This window comes from Penaeus japonicus, unplaced genomic scaffold (genome assembly GCF_977035675.1).
Source record: "Penaeus japonicus unplaced genomic scaffold, GWHDUDI00000001_assembly GWHDUDI00000008, whole genome shotgun sequence".
NCBI lineage: Eukaryota > Metazoa > Arthropoda > Malacostraca > Decapoda > Penaeidae > Penaeus > Penaeus japonicus.
The window spans coordinates 23,886,969-23,896,968 of NW_028234410.1; the positions used below are offsets into that span (position 1 = coordinate 23,886,969).

General features: G+C 41.9%; 1 protein-coding gene across 3 annotated transcripts in view; it reads right to left on the bottom strand.

Moving 5' to 3' along the window:
- Positions 1-10,000, bottom strand: part of LOC122257189 (dual oxidase maturation factor 1) — a 55,543-nt gene that overhangs the window by 23,523 nt on the left and 22,020 nt on the right. The window contains exon 1 of one of the 3 annotated variants that reach the window (XM_043022319.2): positions 6,554-6,693. The exons of the other annotated variants lie outside the window; for them this stretch is intronic. The gene's annotated coding sequence lies outside the window, so the exon portion shown is untranslated. Of the gene's footprint in view, positions 1-6,553; positions 6,694-10,000 lie in introns of those variants that run through there. 3 annotated transcript variants of the gene reach the window in all.

The following is a 10,000-nucleotide window of genomic DNA, read 5'->3' on the forward strand; positions in this document are numbered from 1 at the left end:
CTCTTGATCTCACTCTTTTCTCTTCCTCTCTCTCTTGTCCCTCTTTTTCCCCTCCCTTCTAACTTTCCCATTGATTATAGGACATATGATCCAGGGAAGTATAATGACTCTCTGAAATCGATCCTAAAGCGAAGATGATTAATTATTTTTTTGTTCTTTTTATATATGCAAACATGGCACGTACAAATTGTGAATGGTAGGTAAAGCAAGACTAAACATAGAATAGCAAGATGGAATAAAAAAAAAAAGAGAAAGAAAAAGAAGAAGAAAAAAAGAAAAAGAAAAAGAAAATAAGCGAAAGAGAGAGAGAGAGAGAGAGAGAGAGAGAGAGAGAGAGAGAGAGAGAGAGAGAGAGAGGAGAGAGAGGGGAGAGAGAGAGAGAGAGAGAGAGAGAGAGAGAGAGAGAGAGAGAGAGAGAGAGAGAGAGAGAGAGAGAGAGAGAGAGAGAGAGAGAGAGAGAGAGAGAGAGAGAGAGAGAGAAGAAAAAAGAGAAGAGGACAAAGTATGCCAAACCAGTCACAAGGTTACATGCTTTTCTTTTTATCTTCTTTTTTTTATTTGTCAAAAAGATGAGTCGCGGTGGAATTAGGAGCAGGGGAGGGGGGGAGGGGGTGAAGGAGGTGACGAGGTGGGAGAGGGGGGAGGAGGCGGTCTCTTGCAACCCCACGGATGTAGCAATCCCGACGTACTTTTGTTTTGCACACACACTCCCCCCCCACCCCCCACCCCCACACACACACTCTTCAAATCGCACTGCTATAACCAGAAAGGCTGCTTATATAATAGCACTCGATCCCTTCTCTCTCAAAAGCTAGAAGACAGGAAAACAAACGAAAGGAGACAAAAAAAAAGGAGGAAACAAGAGAAGGAAAGGAGGAGGAAAATGACTCAAGATAGAGAAAAGGAGATCGAGAAGGAGGATAAGATAACCGGTGGGGCGAGGCGCGTCCTCTCACTTTCAACCACTGCAACAGAATCTAGGCCGTCGTCCTTGACAACCGATAAAAAACAACGAGTGAAAAAAAAACAAGGAAAGAGATGCATAAAATAGACGAATTGCCAATAAAGAATAAAATATGAGAGTATATGAATGAAACAAATGAAGGATGAATGACTTAATAAGCAATAAACAAACAAACAAACAAACAACTGCAATAAAAACACAAAACCATCCTGTTCGCCTCCTTAAGGAATTTTGGGGATTCCTCGCAACATGGGAACTCATTGGTGGTCCTGCGGCGGAAGTTTTGTTGCATGCAATGAAAGAAGCGTCACATCCTGTAGTATCAGTGCGTGTGTGCGTGTGTGTGTGTGTTCGTGTGTATGTGTATGTTTATGTGTGTATCCATGTGTGCGTATGGGGGGGGGGGGACCTTTGTGTGCCTGTGTTAGAAGTACACTTATTTTTTTCTTTTTCTGAGTCTTTGATTTGAGTCGTTGAGTCTTCGATAGATTTTCGCCTCCAATGTAACTGTGACCTTCTGACTCAGGTGGCTGAGTCGCTGTATCGTGAGTCATAATGCCATAGTTACGGTGACGGGCAAGAAGAACACATATACACGCCAAGTGACTTTAACATTGACGGCTTGTTATCGGTGTTTATATACAGTGTGTGTGTGTGTATGTGTGTGTGTGTGTGTGTGTGTGTGTGTGTGTGTGTGTGTGTACGTGCGTATGCGTCTTTATGTGTGTGAACAGTTATTACTGAATGTGCGCATGAGTATGTACATACAACATGTAGTGTGTATGCATTTGTAACTGAACTTACTTTCACATCTAGATAAATTGTCTATTCCGTAACGGAGTAGTCTTGCATGCTCAAAAATATCGCCCAAGAAATGAAACAAAAAAACAACATTGCAACACCAACAGCTGGCAACAGGTCCTCCATTGCGTCCTGAACCCCCTTCTCCCCTCCTACTCCCCTCATCCCTTCCCCCCCTCCCTCCCTACGCATGGCATGTTCGTGGGGGTGGAAAGGAGGGAGAGAGATGGGGAGAGGAGGGGGAGAGGAGGGAGAGAGGAGGGGCAGAGGAGGGGGAATGCATCGCAGGGAGGAGGAGGAGGAGGAGGAGTGGGGGGGGGGTAGTTGTAGTTCATGTGTAAGTGAGGTAAGAAGGTCGCAGCAAGTCGCTCAGTCGTAAGTTCCGTTGCGACTTGTGAAAACTCCAGATGACTTATGATTATCGACATTTTACGAGTTTGATGATGATGATTATAATTTTCATTGCGTGTATCTCGTGTGAGGGAGACCATTACAACCTCAAGGCAGGTTAAATTCGGATCTTAGATTTCCCTACATGCATAAACCTGTAATTGTTACTGAAAAATACCATGTACCTAAACACATACACAGACAGATAGACTAAGGCTCTCATAATCACTTTACGGCAAGTGAGTAATATAGTAATATAATCTCACTCAATACAAATTTCCCAATAACGTCATGAATTCAAGGGGAATCACCAAAGTCTTGTCGATTAACACACCTTCAGGAAAATTTAGAGATGTCGAAGGGTCTTATCTTAGGGTAGTCCCCCCTCGTATGCAATGCTGAGTCGAGGTACAGTGCACGTCATAACCCTAATTTATGTTGCAAGTGGGCGCGCTGCAGTCTCCTCCGTACGTTTGCTTCATTTGTATCTTAATGGGATATTCCCTTCATGAACGTTCTGGTGGGAACACCTATCTTGCTTGGTTACTTGTGGCGTTTTCGCAGTATCATAATCAGTCGATATGAGAATTTGAAGCACGGTGGTGTTTTCTTGGACTTTATATGTGACGCAGAGACGGATTTATATCAGGTATTAAGTATATTCAGTTCGATTTAAAAACCATATTTAGCAACTCATCTCCCGTGTTTACTACTCACTAAAGGTCAGCCTTCACGTCCTTTCTTAGTTGCATCACTTAACGGGACCTTTGTCGTCTTTTTATGCAAATACATCTTATACATCTGTTTCCACAGTCAACCACACGCAGATATATACATTAGCATACGCAAACTGTATAATCGTGTGAGTATTCTTTCATCAGACAAAGTTAATGATTAAGCAACTGCATACCAAAAAGTTATAAAGTGTAACGTTTGTTCTGAATAAACGGCATTGCTTCACAACTTCCAAAAATTGGACATTACGTGACGAACAGCTGCCTCGAAGAGCCTGTTTGTGGATGAGCTCTTGTCGCCGGGTGCCAGAACAAGAGCTAACTCTGGCACCAGCTCTGGAGGGTGCCAGGTTCCAGCTGGGGTGCCACCGACAATAACCGTCATGGCCTGTAGCTGCTGACAGGCACTAACCTCCTTCCTCCCTTTTCGGAACACACGGGCCCTGTTGTCGCTACCCTTGCGTCACTCCCTCCATTCACAATAGCGCGAGACGAGGTAAACAAAAAAAAACAAAAAACAACAAAAAAACAATTGCAAGAGACGAGAGAGATAAAGAGGATTCGGCGTTGCGTCAGGTTCCGCCGCGGCAAGACAAGGCAAGGCAAGGCAAGGCAAGGCAAGGCAAGGCAGTCTCGAGGAGGAAAGTGTTTCCTTACAAGTCCCACAGACAGACTCTCACGCTCCGCTGCCTTACGGTCGGAGTGGCTTGAACCAACACTCCTGAGTCATACTTCATTCTGCTGGGATTCCCTTCAGCTCACACTCCTGCATGATGCTATTGTTCTAAGCTCAATGGGTGGCACACGACTGATTCATTCTAATGGCCGTAAGTGATTTGTAAATCCTGTTCCGCGTCTGTATATGTACAAACTTATTCATAACTCACGATTCCTTTACACATTCATTAAGAAATGGATAAGAGGAGATCTTTATTACGGATTCTACGGGAAAGAATAAACATTTGGTATATCATTAAACAGTAAATGTGCGTGATATCTTAGAAGAAGAATGCAAGACCAGGATTTGGCTCAAGCTGCTGCAACAGAGGGATCAACTGGAATCTGATTTTTTTCGAGGAGGAAGAAATCAAATTATTCAATGAAGCGCGAACCACATGGCTTATGTAACAGAGACGTTATTCGATGAATTCCTTTAGGATTTATAATAACATCTTTCAATCTATTTTCACTTGGGGGAACGATTCTTGTGAACTTACCGTTTTTTTACTAATGCATTTTTTTTAACTTTTTGAAATCCGCTAAATGCAAAAAATACGGCGTCTCAATTTTGCTAAGCAGTCCGATTTCGTGTGGAGTACGAATCAAGGTCTCTGCACTCGGTCTGAACACACGAAAAGCTCTGCGTCACATGATATACTTCGACAAAATCGACATCGTCATTTCTCTTCGCCAAAATAACTAAGACTGATTTAAATATGTAACAGACATCACGCGTTTTTTTCTTCAATACAACGAATAGAGTGGCATGGTGATTTCTTTCCTTCTCAATTAATGAAAACGTAAGATTAATTGGTTTTCTTGGCCATGCTTCAACACACACACACACACACACACGCACACACACACACATACACGCACACACACACACACACACACACACACACACACAGACAACGTAATTTAGGTGGGAGGCCGAATTAATATGTTTTCAAATGTTATGTGAAACGCGTGACTTTTCTGGCGACGGGAGTGTGCGTGAAGGAATTCTAACTGGGTCAAAGTTAAGCTCGATATCTGGACGTGCAATAAATCAATATGAGTTTGGATATGATGGATGGGAGGCGTAATTTGTTCTGGAGTGAGCTGGATAAAGAGAGAAGTATGTAGAAAGGCAGATAGATATATGAATAAGCAGAGTTGGGCACACACACACACACACACACACACACACACACACACACACACACACGCACGCACACACACACACACACACACACACACACACACACACACACATATACACACACAACCACACACACACACACACACACACACACACACACACACACACACACACACACACACACACACACACACACACACACACACACACACACACACACACACGTGCGCGCGCAACCACAAACTCCCAAAGCGAGACAAAGCACGAGCTATTGACTGATAGCTTTGTTCCTACAGATAGATAGATAGACAGATAGATAGACAGAGAGATAGTTATATATATATATATATATATATATATATATATATATATATATATATACATATATATATATATATATATATATATATATATATATATATATATATATATATATATAGATAGATAGATAGATAGATAGAGAGAGAGAGAGAAAGACAGAGAGAGTGAGAGGTAAATAGATAGATAAATAGATAGATAGATAAAGAGAGAAAGAGAGAGAGAGACCATTCTCCCATTTCACCTCGAAAATCATGAGCAGATGCATGACTGTTGAATTCATGCAATCCCCAAGATGTATCGGCGGAGGCCAGGCAAAGCCTCACGGCCTCCAACGAGCAGAAATCCGACTAATCACAAGAACAATTTGTCACTGTCCCTGAACGAATTCAAAACCTTGAGAGGACAATCCTAAGAATAAACGCCTCTAAATAGATTTTGTTGTCATGTTCTCCTACTATGCTTTTGTACGTTCGTCTCATTATGTATATTAATATATTCACTCTCACTGGGATAACTGAAGAAGAGAAATTTAGATAATAGGCATCTAATTCTTCATGAAAGATAGTGTTTCTTATTTTTTTCTTATTTGTTTCATATTTATTTTACTTCTTTCTTATTCATATATTTATTCTTGTAAGTGAATGTCCAGCGACAAGAGAATGTATAATAACTTTACGAAAATTGGGAAAAAGAAAGCCGACACCTGACTTCGGCGATTTTTACAAACATGTAAAAACATGCAAAGTAGAAATGCTATATCTAGATATTAATAAGCCTTCACTATAAGTTAGTATAGTCATTACGCCATCAATACATTCAGTAAGATAAGTAAAAAAAAAAAAAAAAAAGGATGAAGGATTCACAAGAAAGCGTTATCATGCAACTTTTCTTCGGGAATTCTCTATATTGAGGAAAACAAAGAGTGGGAAAAAGGGCGTGTGTGTGGGGTGGGCGGGAGGAGGGACTTAAGGCGTTCCCCGGAAACGGTCATGGTTTGGTTGGAAACAAGAAACGTCGTTTAGGAGAACCATTACCTTGCACTGTGCAATTAACAGAACGGAAAATCGTACTATGTGTGTATTTTCCCTTTCGGCGTACGCCTATGAACATATTGAGAAAAAAAGACAAGCATAATAATTATAAGAACATGGATACATACAGACACATAAACGCAATACGTGTCTTGAGTGTACTTGACTCCATGGTGATTATACTTTAACGCCGATGTCACGTTTATTTACGTGGAACGGGCTGCCTCGAGGACATCAATGATCAGGAAATTACGGGAATGTCTTTGGTATTAAGATTATTTTTAAAAACTACTTTAAAAACACTGCCAATCTATCTGTTGCTTCAGTCAGCCAAAGGAAAAAAAAAAAAGGAAAGGGAAAAAAAAGAACAATCAACACTCTAAAACCTACTAGATCTGTCACTGCAAGTCTCCACACATTGCCGAGATCCTGCACTGACGAGGCTTACCTTGGTAGGAAGCGCGTGGAGGTCGCGGCAAGGCAGTCCTTCCTTTATTCAACTCAGGTCTGAACACTGGTATCCTCGTGCGCCGCTACACGCGACCAGCCAGCCAACCGCAAGCGACTATATTTCTTTGGCAATGTATTAATATCACACCTGGTTCAGATTTATTGAATGGCTATTGTTTCTCTTTCCTATTGATTTTTCTTTTCGGAGAGTTTAAAGAGAATGAGCTATCACCGAAAGTGCTCAAGCGTCCACTCGACTCGATTCAAACAAAAGAGCAGCGCTACCGTCCAGAAAGGCAATCAGCTTTCCGACACCTTCGGCTTCGGTGCTTCAAGCAAGCGCTCGCCTAAAAGCAGGACCGAATTGTGTGTTGCTGGCGAGGCAGCGGCTGAGACACTGTCCCATTGCGGACTCAGACTTCCCAGGTCAGCCCCTCGCTCCTCCTTTCGGGGGAATCCCGGGCTCGGAGTCTGCGGCGTCCGTCTGGTCACGCCCACAAAGGGGCATAGGGGCGAGCACGGCGACCAGGTAAGAGTGGGTAGTTGAAGTCAGTTATCTTCGGGACTGTCGATGTGATAGGATAGCGGTGTTGGTGTCAGCGTTATTCTCTCGGTATGTTACTGCTTTGAATACGATTGATATTTCTATTACTATATATAATAAAAAAATAATAGCATACTATTACTAGATGTTGCCATTGTTACAATCATTGCTACTATAACAACTAGTATTAGTATTATTCCAATCTTCTACCTATATTTACCGTTACTCTTCCATCCCCTCCAGTACTTTCTCCCACTCCCGCTCCCTCAGTACCACCAATAGATTCGACTGCTAACATTACAGTAGTAACAGCAGCCCCGAAAAAAATAACATTTACTGCAGAAAATATTAATATTGTACATGAAGTCAGCGAACAGTATTAACACACAAATTACCCAAAATAACAAGCCATTACACAGTCGCTTCAGAAGCATTACCTGAAAATATAATGTACAGAGAAGTAACACGTGACCCATGCATGCTATCAGGCTCTATTGAACGGTTTAATAGAGTTCAAATAAAAAAGGTTCATCATCCTAATTAAGAGATAACCGCAAATCCTCTATTTAACAACACCCAATCGCCGTTTTCTGTAGTGTCGAAAGTTCTGTGGTTAATTTAACAGACCACGAGTGAGCATGCGTGATGGAAACAGGAAAGAAATATTGAGGCAAATGTAAGGGAAAGAGATCTGAATCCACGAAGTACGAAGATATATACATGTAAATACTCGTAATTCCCTAACAACAACGAACGAAAAGAACAGCTTTAATGATAAAGATACTAGTATTAAATGATAACACAATAAAAACAATAAAAAAAGGACAAAGCAACAACAAAACAATCATCTTACTGCACATATCCATTTACATTTTTTCTTCAACTTTAATAAATATCTCCTCCGCAAACACATACATTCCGAGCAAACATAGTCACTGACAGACTGGTTCCACGTTTGTCCATGAAATAGATGGCAACCGCTGTATCTATGGATATCTGTCTATTTTTTCTATCCTCCTCGTACCCTCTCTGATCATCTATTTATCTACATATTTATCTGTGTATTAATCAATATTTATATATCTATCTATCTATTATATGACTATCTATTTTTCTTTTCCCCTATTTCTCTATCTCCTTCTTCTCTTCCATCTCTTCCTCCCACCCTGCTCTATAATTTCACCTAACCGCTCTCTCCCTTCCCGCCCCCCTCCTCCCTCCCCTCCTTCTCCCTCACGCCCTCTAACTCACCAAAAGTTACCTCAACAGTCCCGGGGAACTCCCAGCCGCCGGACCGGTAGGAGGGCACCGCTATGTGAGCAGCTATGGGGCCGCTTCCTCGCTCTTTCTTGCTCTCTCTTTCTCTCTCTCTCTCTCTCTCTCTCTCTCTCTCTCTCTCTCTCTCTCTCTCTCTCTCTCTCTCTCTCTCTCTCTCTCTCTCTCTCTCTCTCTCTCTTTATCTCTCCTTTCTCTCTCTCTCTCTTTCTCTTTCTCTCTCTGTCTTTCATTTTTTCTTCTGGCCATTCAGTTCGTCTGAAGACTGGATTTTTTTGTCTGTTTATATTATTCTTTGATACGGATTTATTAACATTAATTACTTTCTACTACTACTGCTGCTGCCGTTACTGATGCTACTATTACTAATGTTTAGCTTTTTGCAGTTGTTATTGTTATCATCAATATCTTTTTTTTTTCATTTCCTTCTTATCATTATAATCGTTATCACTCCCATCATCATTAGTGCTATGATCGGCAGCTGTAGCAAAAGGAACAACGTAACAGTCCTAATTCCCTATAAGGTCATCATTATTATTATAACCTCATCTTGAAGATTCCACTTTTGGAGACGGCTTTTGGGTATTTCCCGTGACGCGGGGTGGCGGTGGGGGGGATCATGGTTACGGGGGGTGGAGAGAGAGAGAGAGAGAGAGAGAGAGAGAGAGAGAGAGAGAGAGAGAGAGAGAGAGAGAGAGAGAGAGAGAGAGAGAGGAGAAGAAAAGAGAGAAAGAGAAAGAGAAAGAAAAAGAGAGAGAGAGAGAGAGAGAGAGAGAGAGAGAGAGAGAGAGAGAGAGAGAGAGAGAGAGAGAGAGAGAGAGAGAGAAAGAAAGTCACGGAGAAGGAATAAAAGGGAAAAAAAGGAGGCAGCACTTGGGAAGAGAGAATAGGCGAGACGAAAAGAGAGGGGGTGAACTAAGGAATGGAGGTGAAAGAGAACAACAAGAGGAGAAAGAGGGGAAGGAAGAAAGGGAATGAAGAAAGGCAAGGAAAGGCGGATAGATAGATAGACAGATAGACATAGAGAGAGAGGGAGAGAAAGAGAGAAGCAGACAGAGACAAAGAGAGAGAACTAGAAAAAAAAACAGTTAATCATGCAAAGATACGAACAAAAAGAAAACCAGATAGAAAGAGAGAGAGAAAGAGAGCATCAAGATAAATAAGCCAACCCGAAAGGCAGAAAAAAAAACACAAACGTCTGACCCCCCCTCCCCCTCCCCCCTTCGCCTTTCACGTGCGGGGATCTCCCGGTCATTGGCGTAGGCGACGTTGGGATCATCCCCTCTTCCTAGACGACGCGCTCGCCTTCTTTCCTTAAACGATACATTTGGGGATTTTGCTAGACTTCGTTGCGTCAAAATCAAAACCTAAATAAAATAAAAAAGTTGATCTCTCCACTTTCTGATCGATGTTTTACGGGATTTCATTAGATTTCGTCGGATCAGCCACCTAGCGATCTAAAAGCCAACTAAATTTCTTTGCCAATCGGTTAGAATCAATAAATACAGCGCTGTAATAACTGTAGTACTATAGATTACAGGACGTTTTCACTCACTGAAAGTCTTCTCCCTGGCGAGTACAGGTCAAGGTAATGGATACGGTCAGAGGACCTCCAGTCACCCTTTC